The following is a 15,152-nucleotide window of genomic DNA, read 5'->3' on the forward strand; positions in this document are numbered from 1 at the left end:
TCACTCATCCAATGCTAAATATTGGACTTTGTGATATAAAGCACTGGCACTGGACTATGACACAGTAAAAATGTGTTCTGTGGAGTGAAGAATCATGCTCTGCTGTTCAGCTGTCAAATGCCAGTAGGATGTTACCTGCCTGACTGTACTGGGTCAACTGTGAAGTTTAGTGGAGGAGGGATAATGGTATGGGGCTGTTTTCCAGAGTTTGTGCTCAGCCCTTTATCTCCATTGAGGGTTTTTACAGACTCTGTTAGTGTAATGGTCAAGTGGCTGAATACTTTAGTCCATATAGTGTATCAATGTCTGTAAAGGACAATGCTTAACATGGCTGGGGCCGATTGTACCATGTAGTTTCGCTAATAGTAAGAAAAACTGACCTGGAAAAAACCAACAGAGAACACTAAATAAAGACATTTGCTTTACTTTTCTACAAACAAACCATGTAACTTTGGTTATACTTTGGCACACCACACAGTTCCTCCACCTGTATCGTGCTCATCAGCTGTTTGGGCATGAGGGCTTTGAAAGAGACAACCAAACAAGCAAATAAGTCATTCTCTCACTTCTATAACACAATAATATTCCCTTAACATTGGCAATGTGTTTAAACTCTGCTCCTTAAAAACAGCCCTCCACAACATGCATTCACTGAACAGTAAACCACTGTTTTGGTTTCATGGATTATTCTCACATAATGAGGGAGAAAAGCAGTTAAAATGTACTTCCTGGTTCGCGCTGCGATCAATCTCAGAATGCAATGCAAGTAGCTTGCAGCATTAACCAGGCCACTTTTAACAGCTTTTCTCCCCCATTATGTGAAATTCATCCATGAAACCAAAACAGTGGTTTGCTGTTTTGTAAATACACTCCATGGAGAGCAGTTTATAACAGAAGAGCCTTCAGTTAAAAATAAACAGTGGAGCTGAGCAATGCATCTCTACTCATCCTCTTTTTTCTTACTGTTTTGATTGAGAGCCACCAGTGGTAGAATTGACATTCTGTGTGTTTAAGGGAAGTACCACCTTCTTCATTTGCATCCGAATTGAAATTGCATTTAAAGTTGTCATTCTGACAAGATTCAAGGTGAACCACAGATATGACTAGACATGGATGATTTCTGGAATAGCAACAATACTGTGTATTTCTTTTAATAAACAATGAAGTTAGCATCTGTTTGCAGCTTACACAGCGTTACACAGTTTGAATCCTTGCAGCAGAAGCATTTAGTCAGCTGAGTCTGAGGCGGCCTCATGCCTAACGGCGGTCTGCCCCTCCCTGAAACAAAGCAAGCCTCTCAAATCAAGTTTTCCCCCAATTACTCTGTTTCCAGCTCTGACGTCACGATGCATTTCAGACCAAACACACCTTGTTTTCCCACCAACTCTCCAGGCCTGTTCCCAAAACATGACAAACTGAACCTTTGTGGAGGCTGCTTTTTAAAAGCAGCCCAAACACCACCACGCTTTTTCTCTTTCAGCTTGTTTTTCATCTTCATAGTACGTATTCATCCTTCTTTTCAGTTCTCCAACCAGCTTGTTTGTGTTTTGTAGCTGAAAAAAGATCTCAAATAAACCAGCTAAAAGCATCTTTAAACCTCTCTCACAGTTGACCTACATATCTGCTCCACAGATTTCTGAGACTGTGACCCATTTGTCTCTTTCACACAGTAGCGACTGTAGCCTCCAGATGTTCGATTCTCATAACTACAGTACACGAGCAGATGCCAGCCGCTGCTTTCTGCCCAGAAACAACTGAAATATATGTCTCCTATCATGTTATTTCCTTGACTGGTGGGAATTATACCAGTTCAGCTCCTCTCTGATGGAGGGGGTTGGGGTAATGACAAGGCGCTGGCTGTACGTGGGTCTTTAGAACACTTTGAAATGTCTCCCAAAGCTGCTGTAACACACCTCCATCCACATTTATCTGCTCCTGTGGAAAATACATGTTTGTAGGCCCTAATTCAGTTTTCCATCTCGCTCTGATTTAGTTACCCTCTCAGATTCAGGCTCTTAGAGTCTTACAGAGGCAATTTGATGTCTGCATGGCATTATGAAACTCAATTTGACATATCAATCCATCCATCTGAGACCAGAAGACAATCTGATAAGTAATACACCCGAAGAAAACTTCTTTTATAATGTTTGGCCTTTTCAGTCCTCTTGTTGACTTGTCTGTCTTAATTACATTTGTTTTGGCCTTTCAGTTTATTTTCCAATGCAATTCACTCCAATTTTGTAATTGTTTCTGATCACTTTTAAGGAGAAAATAAACAAACTACAGGAACACACGGACAAAGTCAGACTAAAGGATAACAGCATTTTGTGTTTTTGTAGCCAATTTATTGAAGACACCATGTTGGGTTGCAGTCATACCAACCATGGCAGGAGGATTTTGAGGATTTATTTCCAAGGATAAATGGTTAGGTGTGTGTGGAGAACACAACAGTCTTCTACATCCTCACGCACCTGGAGAGAACATTGCTGGAAGAATGCCATTAAGGTCTTTGACACACCATTAGGAGTCAAGCTTGATGGCATCTCTTTTGTCTGGGCATTTTCACCCCTGATAACACGCCTAGAGACCAGCCGGTTGTTTACAGGCCCCTTGGAGATCTACATCAAGACCAGAGGCTCATGGCAACCCTACTACCCATCCAGAAAGTACCCTAGGCCATGCTTACTTGCCACATCCCCCACTTTGACCTGAGGGTGTGGATTTTGTTATATTTCAACAGATTATTTTCCAAGTGTCCCTGGTAATATGCAAAGACATCCAGTGCATGACTGGGGTGTCGTCAATCCTCCCTCCTGCCTGACGGGACCCTCAGGCAGCTTACTTGCCAGATTCTTACTTCAGCCTCAATTTTTCAGCTCAAACATCCCTGAAAGTTCAGCACAGTTCTGTAGATTTAGAAATTTTGCAACTTGTTGTATAAATTGTTAACAAGTCTTTAAATTGTCTATGCTGCATTGAGATAAAACCTGGTAGAAAAAAGACGGGCAAACTTAATACAAAAGACATCTGTGATCATCTGGGAACTGAACTATTGTAACCTCGTTCAGACTTTACATGCAACATCACAGGGCAGGAGGGAAGCACAAACAATGAAAAAATCTGAACCCATCACAGAAAGTTTTAGTGCAGCCACAGACTCAAACAAAACTTTTATTGTCTGAGCCAAAAAATATGAAACTGGGTTCGTATGGTTCATAGAATCACAGTGACTAGCAGTGTTTCCAAAAACAGTCGCGGTTTGGTTCTTCCAGAGAGAAGCGGTCAGTTCAGGCAAAGCACAATTTGACCTTTTGGTGCTCTAACCAAAACAGTCCTGTCTGATTCAAAACCAGTCGACCATCTGACCACCCAAAAGTCCTTATAAGAACATTTATCACGGCTCTTTATCATAGTCAGTGTAAATAAATACTGCCAATCTGGCCCAGTGTGTGGTCAGTTTGGTGTTTTCCCACCCTGATGTTTTTTAATGGAGTTTGATTTATGCCACTGTCCTGTCTATGCCAGTACTTGAGTTAATGTGGGTATTTTTAGCCTTTGTCTTTTTTTCATCCAGAGTTTCTCCGGCTGCTGGTGCAAAGTCTGTGTGACCAATCTGGTTGTATGTGCATTTCTTCATATGTCAACAAATCATGAAAAATATCAAAAAAGGAATGACTCATAGCAAAGAATTTTCTTGAGTAATGATAAGCACCTGCTTAGAGGTAGTTTCATCCATTAAAGTTGAACTAATGTTGTTTATTTGGTTTATTATTGGAGCACTACATGGGTATAAATCCACATCTTAAAATAGTCCACAAAGAAACACCCTATTTTCTCTTGTTTGGACAACAACTGTAGGCAAATGCTGTTCCCAGCTGTTTTGAGAAACCTTTAAGCCATTTTCTAATTAAACAACATATTTGATATCTATTTTTACGATTTTTAAATGAGAACCATCAGGCAGATTAAAGAATAAATGTCTAATGCACTGCTTGTTTAGACAATAACAGGAAATTTCCAGGCCTATCCTGGAACAACCTTTAAAGTCTGCTGAGATCAGCGCTCCACTTTAAAGAGCGTCAGAGCTTAAGATAAGACATCTGAGCTCCAAGCAAGAGATGGCTGTAGATAAAGTGACGACCTTTAGCTAATTTCCTGTTTCATTAAGACAATAGCACAGCTGGTCTGTGAAGCGTTTGGTCTATGTTCCTCATTACTCTTACTCTCCCTTATTATCTTCAGATATAATGAAGATTACAGTCAGATCTTCACTTTAGCTGTGAAAGGATGTTCTCTGTAGCCGCAAACACAATTTTTAAAACGGAAATATTTATTTTCTCCTGCAAAGATCCAGTTTGACGTCAGTTTTAATGTAAGAATCTAATTTTATTATCCAGTCAAAATGATAACATTTGTCAAAAAGAGGAGTCACAGATGACTGAATCTATTATGATGCCAAAAGGAGGGACTTCATAGTAAATAACGACACAGAGAACCAAAAAACAAAATTCCAAACTAAAGTAAATCGAATTAGAGTTAAAAAATTAGATGCGAAAAATCATAAATCCCTCATTTTGAAAGAGTTTTGAAGCATGTGACTGTAAATCTTTAAATTTAAAACCAGCGTAAAATCAGAGTAAAAAACTTCCAAAAGTTAAGTTACATAAGTCGAACCACACAGAATAATCATCCAATCTTTTTGTTTTACACTAAAATACTATTACACTTCCTGTTAGTCACATTCAGCCCTGTTTGTCTGCCCAAAGAAGCTCTTGAGACACTGATGTAAGATAACTGTTACAAGAAACAAAAAGAAAAATCTTTCAGTCATGTGCATAAGATTTAGGGGTGTGAGCTTAAGATTCAGGGGCTGGGGATGGGGGAAAGGCAGCCAGAGTCAAGCTGCACCTCGGCAGCAAAGGTCAAGCTCGATGGCATTTCTTTTGTCCAGGCCTTTTCACTCCTGGTGATACACCCAGAGACAGTCCGTGGTTTTTAGGCCCCTGGGACATCCACAGCACACACAGAAAGCAAAAATAGAGCCCACTCCAACAATAAAACATCTTTAAGTGCACAACAGAAAAGAGACTTACAAAACTGAGAAGTCCGCACACAAAAAATGTCCATTGAAGTGTTGGCCCCTGCCTTGCCTGGAAATACAACTACTTAAAAGGTTATTTTTTGACTGCTAATTCCTCAGTTTTGTACATCCACACAGCACAAACAGGGGCTAGCAGCAACCCTACTACCCACTCGGATGGTACTCTGGGTCATGCTCACTCGCCACGTCCACCCCTCACTCTGTCCTAATGATGTCAACTTTATTTATCAACAGATTTTTTCCCCATCCACCTGGTAATATGCAAGGACATCCAGAGCACAACCTGGGTTGTGTCATAAACATGCCAAAGTTCTGTACAGTACTGTAAATAAATAAATTGTGTTTTGTTTTATTCTACCTCATAGCTTAAAAAACAACCAACAAACAAAGAAAAAAGAAACCCTACTTGCTACCTCCCATCTCCTTCTCTTAAACACACTGAACAGCCTCTCCTGAAAAGCCTCTCCAACTCTGGTATGAAGCTAAGAGTGGTAATTTCCATGTGCAAAGCCTGCTTGCCTGTTAATTATGAGGAAAGTCTGCTGCTATCAGATTCCTCAAAGCCCCCACACTTACAACTAATTGCAGCCTTAGAAAAAAAGATCCTTAACCTAAAAAGTAAACATACCACAGAGACTTTCTATACATCAGTGAATAAACATGTTTAAACCTTTAAAACCTATCCACTCCACAGTGAAGTGATTTTTGAACAAATAACAACAACAGGTTAAAGGGCTCCATCATCCTCTGCAAATGTCAGACTACTTCTGCACAGTCTTGTCTTTTATTTGAACCCAGCTACAGAGGCCTCCTGTAGGGAAGGAGGAAATCAGAACCAAATGCCAAGTGCCTAAAAGTTCACAATTCAAATACTCAAGCAAAAAGACAGAGGTGCCATCAGCTCTATGAAGCTACAGAGGTGGAAAAAGTAAACAACTGTAGTCAAGTAAAAGTACAGTTACTGGACTATAAATCTGCTCAAGTAAAAGTAAAGAGAATTTCATTTAAAGTTTACTTTGATTACCAAGTCCTGAGCTACTGAGCTGTACATTAAAACCTAATCTTTTCTTATTGGCAAGAACAACAAGAGAATAGATCTCCAGCCAGGGTTGTTTAGATAAAGTCACACCTCTAAGTAAAATACACCGAAAAACTTAGTGTTAATTTAACCTATATAGAGTTTTACTTCACACTTTTAGTGTGTCTTTGTTGATCAACATTACATCTAGTTAAACTACATATTTAAAGTGCTAATTTTACAGTACGACAGAGCTGCAGCAAGAACAAAGCGGAGAGTCAACCTCACTGAAGGGCAACAAAAACTTACGTGCTTTGCATCCTTAAGGAGCACCCAAATTCACAGGCGGGAACTCTAACTCAGTGGATAACTTCACGCATGGTGCAAATGTGTCTAACAACAAAAAACACTAGAAACATGACCAAAAGGACCCCAGCAGGGATCACTGTACAACAGCCAACATATAAATATATATAAAACACAGCAAAACACTCTGCCCAAATGCATAACTGGGGACTCTGCCCAACCATCCCCCCAGATTTGAAATTATAATGGGCAGAGCTTAGATGAATTGGCTCAACAGAGTTTAACTAACACTAGTGGATCAACACTGTGTAACTCCGAAACTGAAGACCATTTCACTCAGGATCGTTCTCTCGCTAGTACCTAAATAAAAGTACAGTTACTCTAGTAGAAGTAAAAGTACTGATTTCAAAGTGTACTCAATAAAGTACAAGTGCCCAAAAAACTACCCAATTACATTAATTTGAGTACATTTAATTAGTTACTTTCCACCTCTGAGGGTGATGGCGAGGGGCAAAGGATGGATCAGACAACAAGGGACCTTCACCTGCTTCATGTCCCACAAAATCCAAGACAAAACAAGGCATAGTAGTTTAAATTGCAGCATGAAGTTTCCTTTCTTGTGTTTAAAAATTATTTGCCTTAACAAACATGTTGTGCAAAAAGAAAGCAGGTGTACTGTGTGTCTGAAAAAGATGCCAACGCTGAGGAGGTGTGGGTATTCAGTGGCCCAGGATGAGGATATTTATTGTTTGTGAACGTACTCATGTTGATGTTTCTGACCGTACTTCTCTGTCAGTCTGACACTAGTGAGGCCAACAACTCTCTCCCGTCTCTCTGCATCATGTCACTGAGTTAGTGACAGCCTTGGAGCACTATAAACAGTTCAGACCTCTCGTAATAGAGCTAAAAATATAATGGTATGTAGTATTTTATCAAGCTGCAGCTCTTGTGTGAGGGGACAGGCCCAAACTGGATCTGGATTTATTTCAAAGATCTGCTCTTTCTGTCCTGTAAACAGGAAAAAAACACCTGATATAGGATCAAAGTGTGTAAGATAGAGGAAATTTAAGGACAGACAGGTATCAGAGCGTAACACTGCCCCTGTTCACCTCTCACTAAATTTACAGACTGTCTATTTTAAGGCGACAGCAGTAAGTCAAAACTCAGGCTCCTGTTGCAGTAGACAGTTTCCCCTGAGAGAGCCTCAGAAACTCGTCAAGAGATTAACACTGATTTAAATGACGTCTCTGAGCATCGCCTCAGCTCTGTATGCAGATACTGTAGCAATATGGACACATTTAGTTAATTTGTCTTTGCCTCAGAGTAACTAGATATGTACAATCTTATCAGCAGTGTTGCAAGTAATAGCTGGAAAATCAAAATTAGATTTGCACACATTCGCTTGTATCATGATAAAACATGAAATAATATAGTTGATTACATTCATTTTATTCTCATTAATCTAAACTTGGTAATTCATAATGGCAATGTGAAAACAGAATTATAAATTATTTTTGCAAATTTATTAAAAGTAAAAAAAAAAAAAATCTTACTGACATCAGCATCCAGACCTTTTGACAAAATACTTGAAATTTAGCTCAGGTTCCCTCCATTTCTCTTGGTCTTTGCTGAGATGTTTCTACACCTTGATTGGAGCCCACCTGTGGTAAATAAATTGTTTGGACATGATTTGGAAAGGTACACACCTCTCTATAGAGGGCTTCACAGCTAAGAAAGGGGTCTGGATCATTACCTCCACCAAGGAGGTTATGTGATCGGCAGGGTTTGTTAGTTTGTTTGTTTGTTAGCAACATAACTTAAAAAGTTATGGATGGATTTTGATGAAATTTTCAGGCAATGTCAGAAATGGCATAAGGAAGAACTGGTCAGATTTTGGGAGTGATCTGGATCACTGTCTGGATCCAGGAATTTTTTAAAGGATTCTTTACTATTGGGAGATAGGGCTAACGGCGGAGGTCTGCACTCTCCAAGTGCTTTTCTAGTTTCTGAATGCACTGTACAGGTAGAGGGGGCTCCAATGATAAAAAGGTTGAAGAACACTGGTTTAGATGGCATCTTTACTTCAATCTGCTCATTACAAAACTACCTATGATTTCCGTTTCAGTTTACAGGAAGAGGCTAAAATGAAAGCTAAACCACATGAGTAACTTTCCTTTAAACGCTTTTTCTTCTAGTCTTCTATCTTATTAGTCAGCCATCCTTTCTTGGTCTAGTTGCTTTCCTGTTGCATTTTTTATGTCCTACATAATCAATAAATGGTCTCCACACATGATCAGATATTCCAGTTTTCCTTCTGCAGCACTGTGCCAAGAAGCAATATTTTCCCTCTGAGTTCCTCATCCTGTACAAGTAAAGCCTGACCCACTGCAGAGGTAGATGATTTCAACCACTATCATGTTTCTAGAGGTTATTAACAGGCCTGTGATAACACCTGCATCTATACAGGTGCCGCTTTTTTCATGTTGTCATTACTTGACACGAAAGTTGAACTTTAACGTCACAAGTCATGCAGAAACAAAGTCCCAACAAGGAGCAGCCTGTACTCATTTTTCAATTTTAGAAATTGTGGCTTATTTAAACAAACCAAATCACACTGAATGATTCACAAGAACAATGTTGAAATGATTATGGTCCACATCTGCGTGGAAACTATGGTTAACAAAGAGAATTTAGTGGTTATAGAACATAAACTTTGGTAAACCCTTCTTTTACTGAGTATAGGGAAGTGAAAAACTCCAGCTATGCAACGTACAAGCCTTCGCCATCTCCATTTACACTGCCAGCTCATCAATGTTATGTTTCATGAACTCTACAAGTTTCTCCCAAAGGTGGAGAGACTTCCGCTGTGACCATATTTCACTCTCTTTTGCAGGTCATGTACAGCTGTTTGTTTTGAATCAGATCACTTTAACCATCATACTTAAAGGCAGCTTCTACAAATATCTGCATATGAACTTTGATGAAAGACAGCAGTGTGACCAGAAGCAGCGTGGACACATCTGCTGAGGTCAGCCTCGCAGATACTGACTCAACATCTGAACATCCAACACCACAGACTGAAGACTTGGAGAGATGATGCACGGTAATGACAGACAAGAAACCAGCCGGGGGTGGGGCGGGGGGGTTCAACACTTCTGGCAAAAGTGGAGGACAAGGGGGGATTTCCATTCCATGGCGCAGCCTCACTGACAACAGAAATCTCTCTTTATGTAGTTTTCATCCAATAACAAGCTGACTTTATTATGACGCATTTCCAAGATAGACAGGGAATAACAGAGTGAGGGCAAAAAATTAAAAATAACCCTCCAAAAAGCTGTTTTTATTGTTTTGTTTGTTTTTGTTTTTGTTTTTGTTTTTGTTTTTCGTGTGGAAAGCCTTTATCTGAGATCCAGAATCACAACACCTGGCCCAAATCTGCTGGAAAGACATCTCACATTTCAAGAACAATAAAATTGTAATCTAAACATTAAAGCACAGTTTAATTCAATTACAAGTACAGAAATGCATCTATCTATTTAGGGCATAAAAAAGAAAATATAGCAAGTTAATAGTTGATTCTTTCACGTTTGTACAAATCTGTAAGTCAGCTTTGACCCATCAATAATTTATCTTAATAACAAATGTGACTTATTTGCAGAAAGAAAACTCTTCAAAAGAAATAAGTCAAACTTAGAGCCCTATATACACTTTAAAAACAAAACTGGTACTGTTATAAGTTGCTGCATCATTTGTGCAAATTTAAATTATTATTAAAAGAGTAATGCAATCTTCCATGAACTGTAAAAGTTTTTCACTTTTGTGCGTCAAAATCTAAAACTCTTCAGCCAACATTTAAACGAACTTTATATATAAAAAATTATACATGTCTTTTTTGCTGTGACAACATTAGGCGTTGTTTAATCAATTAAACACTATAAATCAGTTAGGTTATGTCTAAAGCACACGCAGTAAACAGTTTTGCAGAGCCGATCAGTCTGACAAGAACCAGCTAATCGATAGATGCGTAGATCAGTATCATATGGGTTAATCGATCCCTCGGGCTGTTCCTTACCTTCTGGCCTCTCTCCGTCCACTCACTCTCAGGACTGTCATGACTTTCGGAAAAGGTAAGAAAAGTTTAGGAGGAGAAGAAAAAAAAAAAGGTACTGCCCCGCTGACAGATATGAAGTCAACGAGGATATAAAGCCCGTTTCCGGTGTGGATTTCAAAGTAAATCAGTGCATGTAGACTTTATTACGTCCTTCGTTTACTCTGTTAGTGCCTTGCATATAAATACTGAACTAATACTACACAAAGACTACCTTATTACTTTATAAATCAAAATAACGTTGCATACTGTGTATTCACTGACAATATAAGCAAAGACTTGTGCAGGCCATACAAATGCCTTTTATCCAGGCAATTATTAGTAATGCTGTATAGAAAAATGTCTGCAAACCAATTTTTTTGCAGTCAAGTTTGAAAATGGCCGGACTTTTACTCATTAAAACAGATGTGACACATTCACTTTCTGTTGTATTTTTATAAGCATTGAGCCTTCACTATCTTAGGCCTTATGCACCAGTCCAGTCAAGTTTTCCAGCGTATACCTCACAGCTACAGCCACCTACAATCCTCTATTTTACTTGACAAATTCAGTTGTTTTTTTTTTTTTATTCTAATTATTTTGTTTGTATTACTCAACACCAGTAACAGCTATAGTGAATCTGACAGTTTGGGAAGATTCTTCAGAGTGTTGTCTTTCTAAAAACACCTTGTTTGTGCTTGTACTCTAAATGGTTTAAACAGCATTCAATTTAATTTGGGTAATCCTGGATAGGCACTTCTTTTTTACTAATTTTACCCATAATATTAAGATGTTAACTGTATTACAATGAGCTGAATAAGATGGAGGAGAAAGGAACAACAGAAAAAAAACAATTATTCTAATTGTGTCAGTAAAACCCTACATATATTTGTCATTTCACTGAATATTAAAACCATATGTTGTTTTTTGCCAATCTTACAGTTAAACAGAGAAATTTCATGACACAAATACAAAATCAAAAATTTTCTAATGCCGTTTTTTAAAGTCAGGACATAAACTATTAGACTGTTTACAAAAAAGCGTAAATGAAAGGGCAAAAATGTTAATCACTTATTGAAATTTGGAAAGCTTTTACAGAAAATACGATATATATATTTTTTTTAAATAGATACAAGTATTATAAGGAATTTCGCTTGGCAGAGTCCCACGAGAGGCTAAGGATAAAAAGGTCATATCTACTCAAATTATATAAATATATATAAGGCAAAAAAAGAAAATGCATGCATAAAACACATGTTCATAGTTTGACTAGCTTTATCTTTCTGAAAACTTACAGGGTGAAGGAAACGTAGTTAGACCTTGTGCACATTTGCTATTAAAGATTTACGTGTAAACACAGTATGTTGACCCCTACTGTATGGCTTCAACCTAGGTTTGCATTTATTTTGAAGGAAATCAACACCTCTCATTGAACTTCCTTCTTCACTCTGATGCTTGACTTACCTTCTTGAGTTGAGTGAAATGTACAGCTTGACGGAATGAATGACAGACAGGTGAGTCATCCAATTAGGAACGAGATATTGAGACTGTGGGCGGGGTCAACGGAGCGGTAGGGCTCGTTCACAGTTTGGTCAAATGGCGCCAATGTGACAAAAGTTTACTTTAGGGTTTGTGTCTGCCTGTGTCGACCGACCTCGACACAACAAAGATTTCCCAGTAATATATTTCAAAATATTCAACTAAATACCACGCTTTTTTAGCTACATGTGTGTTTTTATCAGTTTTTCGGCTGAGAGAGTGGAGTCTGATGTCTGTATGTGATAGTAAGCCTCCTCTTCTGCATAAAAACATACAGCACTGCTTTGTTTCAAAGATGTTTTAAATGTCTGCCAGCAACATTGCAGAGCAAGCTACTTCTTAATATGGAAAAAAGGTGCTGAGCTACTAGTAATAAAACCTTGTATGCTGTGATGTCAGCCACTGAGCAGCTGATGGCGCTGTTGTCTTTCAGGTTAAATTAGCGGCGCGGGCCCTGTACAACAAAGAAGAACTCCTCCAAGCGTCTGCTGGTTGAAGACAGGTAATCCTTTTATTTTAGTTTGTTAAAGGAGCCAATAATATTTTCCCTCTCTGCGGAAATGTAACAGTAAAAAGGCTAGACTTTACAGTAAAACAGGCCAGATATTTATCCAAAGTAAACAACTACAACACAGCATAAATGGCAACTGTACGAAGATATGAATAACAGAACTATTTCGTGTATGGCCTTATAAGAAATTTAATGATGACAGAAAATCCCCCCTTTCTTCTTCCAGCTCTGTCTTTTTAGGTTGGCACTAATTTTTTTATAAACTCATTAAAACATCATGACATTTTTTAATTACTTTACAGTTAATAATAAGATACAGCTACGATAGAAAGTCTAAGTTACAGATTAATCTGAGGAAAGTAGTCGGTAAATGTAAGTCACTGAGAAAGATTTCTTATTGCTTAGATTAGTAAGAGACTCAAAATACCTATCTATCAACATGAGAACTGATTTATGTACGACTACACAAGAACAGCATCCCAGCTGCTGTGAAACCTTACTGTCAGCCATCTGGTTTGTATCTGTTGCTGCGGGAAACAACAAAACTATCCAAGAAATAAACAGTTTAATTACCCGCCTCTGGCTGAAGCTGTTTCTCATTACTTATAAAGACATTAAATAGGGTTTGTATTCACTTTACCCCATACTGGTTAATTAAAACTAAACAACATTATTATGTCTTTAGATTTTAAGGATTAACTCAGTATCCTGTGTCCTAATTTAACGTCTGAACTGGAGACGTGTTAGGTACACATGATGGGGAAAAACCTGAAAATTTGAGTCCTCAGTCTTTATTTCATTATTTTGAAATATATTTAAATGATGACTCAATATGCAGAGGAAGCCCATGAAATGTGGTTGAAAATCTTAGAAAAGCTAATAAATTGACTTAGATTTATTAATTTTATGATTTGCTGATCCGAAAAGGGATCCCAGGTACAGTCGAATATGTCAAACAGTCTCTTTCAGCACGTCTCATCCTCAACTCAGTGTTCAGCAGAGAAAAATCTGGTTTGGAATGACTGATAATCACATCTACTCAGCTGATATCCGGCTGTTTTTATCCTGCTGTTACTTAACCAAAAATGGAAATATAACATGGTGAGACCATGGTGTTCTGGCATTTTATGTAGGCAGGAAAGCTGGGCTCTCTGGTGACCAGAGGGAACAATGCAGGGATTGGCAGGTCAGTGTGACCTGCCAGAAACAACAGAACACTTTACGAAAGACTTCATGAACACCTCCACACTGTCAGGTACCACACAACAGCACTGACGCGGGACAGGAAGAGTGATGGGGTCAACAGCTAAAACCTCTCTGGGGTCAAACTGTCCCACCCAGGAAAAACAGATACTTATCAATGGCAAAAGTCAATGACTGCCCTGTTGAAGAGATCTGAATGGGTTGGGCCTTTCAGGAAGCACCTAAATTATGTCGCATCCACGTGAAAATTTCCACCAAGGAACCAAAAGAACACTGACAAACTTGCCACAGAGCTTACGCCCAGAGTAAGGTCAAATAGCTAATTAAAAATACTTTGTTAGTTGCTCAGCTGTTCAGACCTGTTGTTCAGATATTGAAGATCTGGTCACAGTGTACCTACATTCCAAGGCCAACACTGAACCACTGCCATGAATCTCTGTTTGTAGTTCAGCATTTTTGAGAGTAAAACCAAAGTAATCAAAAGTAATATTGCCTTACTATAGTGAGATGATATTTTCTTATGCCTCATATATGTGGTGTTCCACAGGGCTCCATTCTTGGTCCTTTCCTGTTCTCTGTTCACATACGCAGCAAACATTGATTCAAAATGCTCCATAATCCTTTATATTCACTCACTGTTACAGCGATAGTTTGATGAAAGTATACATATTTAAAAACTAGCTTAGCTCATGAACAGAATACATCTTTTAAATATTTTCATGGCTTTATTGTGATATGGACTAGGGAGTCCCCCCCCCCCATCTCTTTCATGCACAGTAACTACATTTTTTCAGGATTTATTTACAGGCTTTTATTCTTAAATAGTAGAAACAGGACAGAGGATAGAAACCTAAACTTGAGTTAGAGAGTGAGGAATGATATGCAGGAAAGGAGCCTTAGGTTTAATATAGGGCCAGGCTGACTGCTTTAAGGGTAACAGTCTCTGTACATATGGACATAACCACTGGGTTACCAGTGCCTTAGAGGCAAACTCTGCTGTTTTAAAAGGAAAAGGTTACAAGTGCTTTCAATCCAAGCTTTCTTCAGTACTTCAGATCCTTCTTGCCGTTCTGAATCAATCTTACATCGACAGCCTTATCTGCATGATCTCTTTATAAGATGACATGAGGAAGACCTTCAATAATCCCTTTTTGCCTGGCTGCTCTGCAATCAGAGCACATATGAGCGTAAAACAAACAAAACCAAATATAACTGTGATCTGTTGTGTGCTTAAGAGAGAGATGAAGAGAGAAACTGACAAATGGCTACTTTTGAATGATATTTTTATTTTACTCTTCTGCTGATATTAAAACCCCCTCATATGTTCCCGAAAATCAGCAGCACATCTATTGCCTGTTCTCTGCAGCTCCTCATACAGTCTGAGATT

General features: G+C 38.6%; 1 protein-coding gene across 2 annotated transcripts in view; it reads right to left on the bottom strand.

The window, feature by feature from the left end:
• The window catches only part of kank3 (KN motif and ankyrin repeat domains 3), a 39,795-nt gene extending 29,211 nt beyond the window's left edge, over positions 1 to 10,584 (bottom strand). For both annotated transcript variants that reach the window (XM_041790838.1, XM_041790837.1), the window contains exon 1: positions 10,498 to 10,584. The gene's annotated coding sequence lies outside the window, so the exon portion shown is untranslated. The remainder of the gene's footprint in view (positions 1 to 10,497) is intronic.
• Positions 10,585 to 15,152: the final 4,568 nt, after the last annotated feature.

This window comes from Cheilinus undulatus, linkage group 7 (assembly GCF_018320785.1).
Source record: "Cheilinus undulatus linkage group 7, ASM1832078v1, whole genome shotgun sequence".
Taxonomy (NCBI): Eukaryota; Metazoa; Chordata; class Actinopteri; order Labriformes; family Labridae; genus Cheilinus; species Cheilinus undulatus.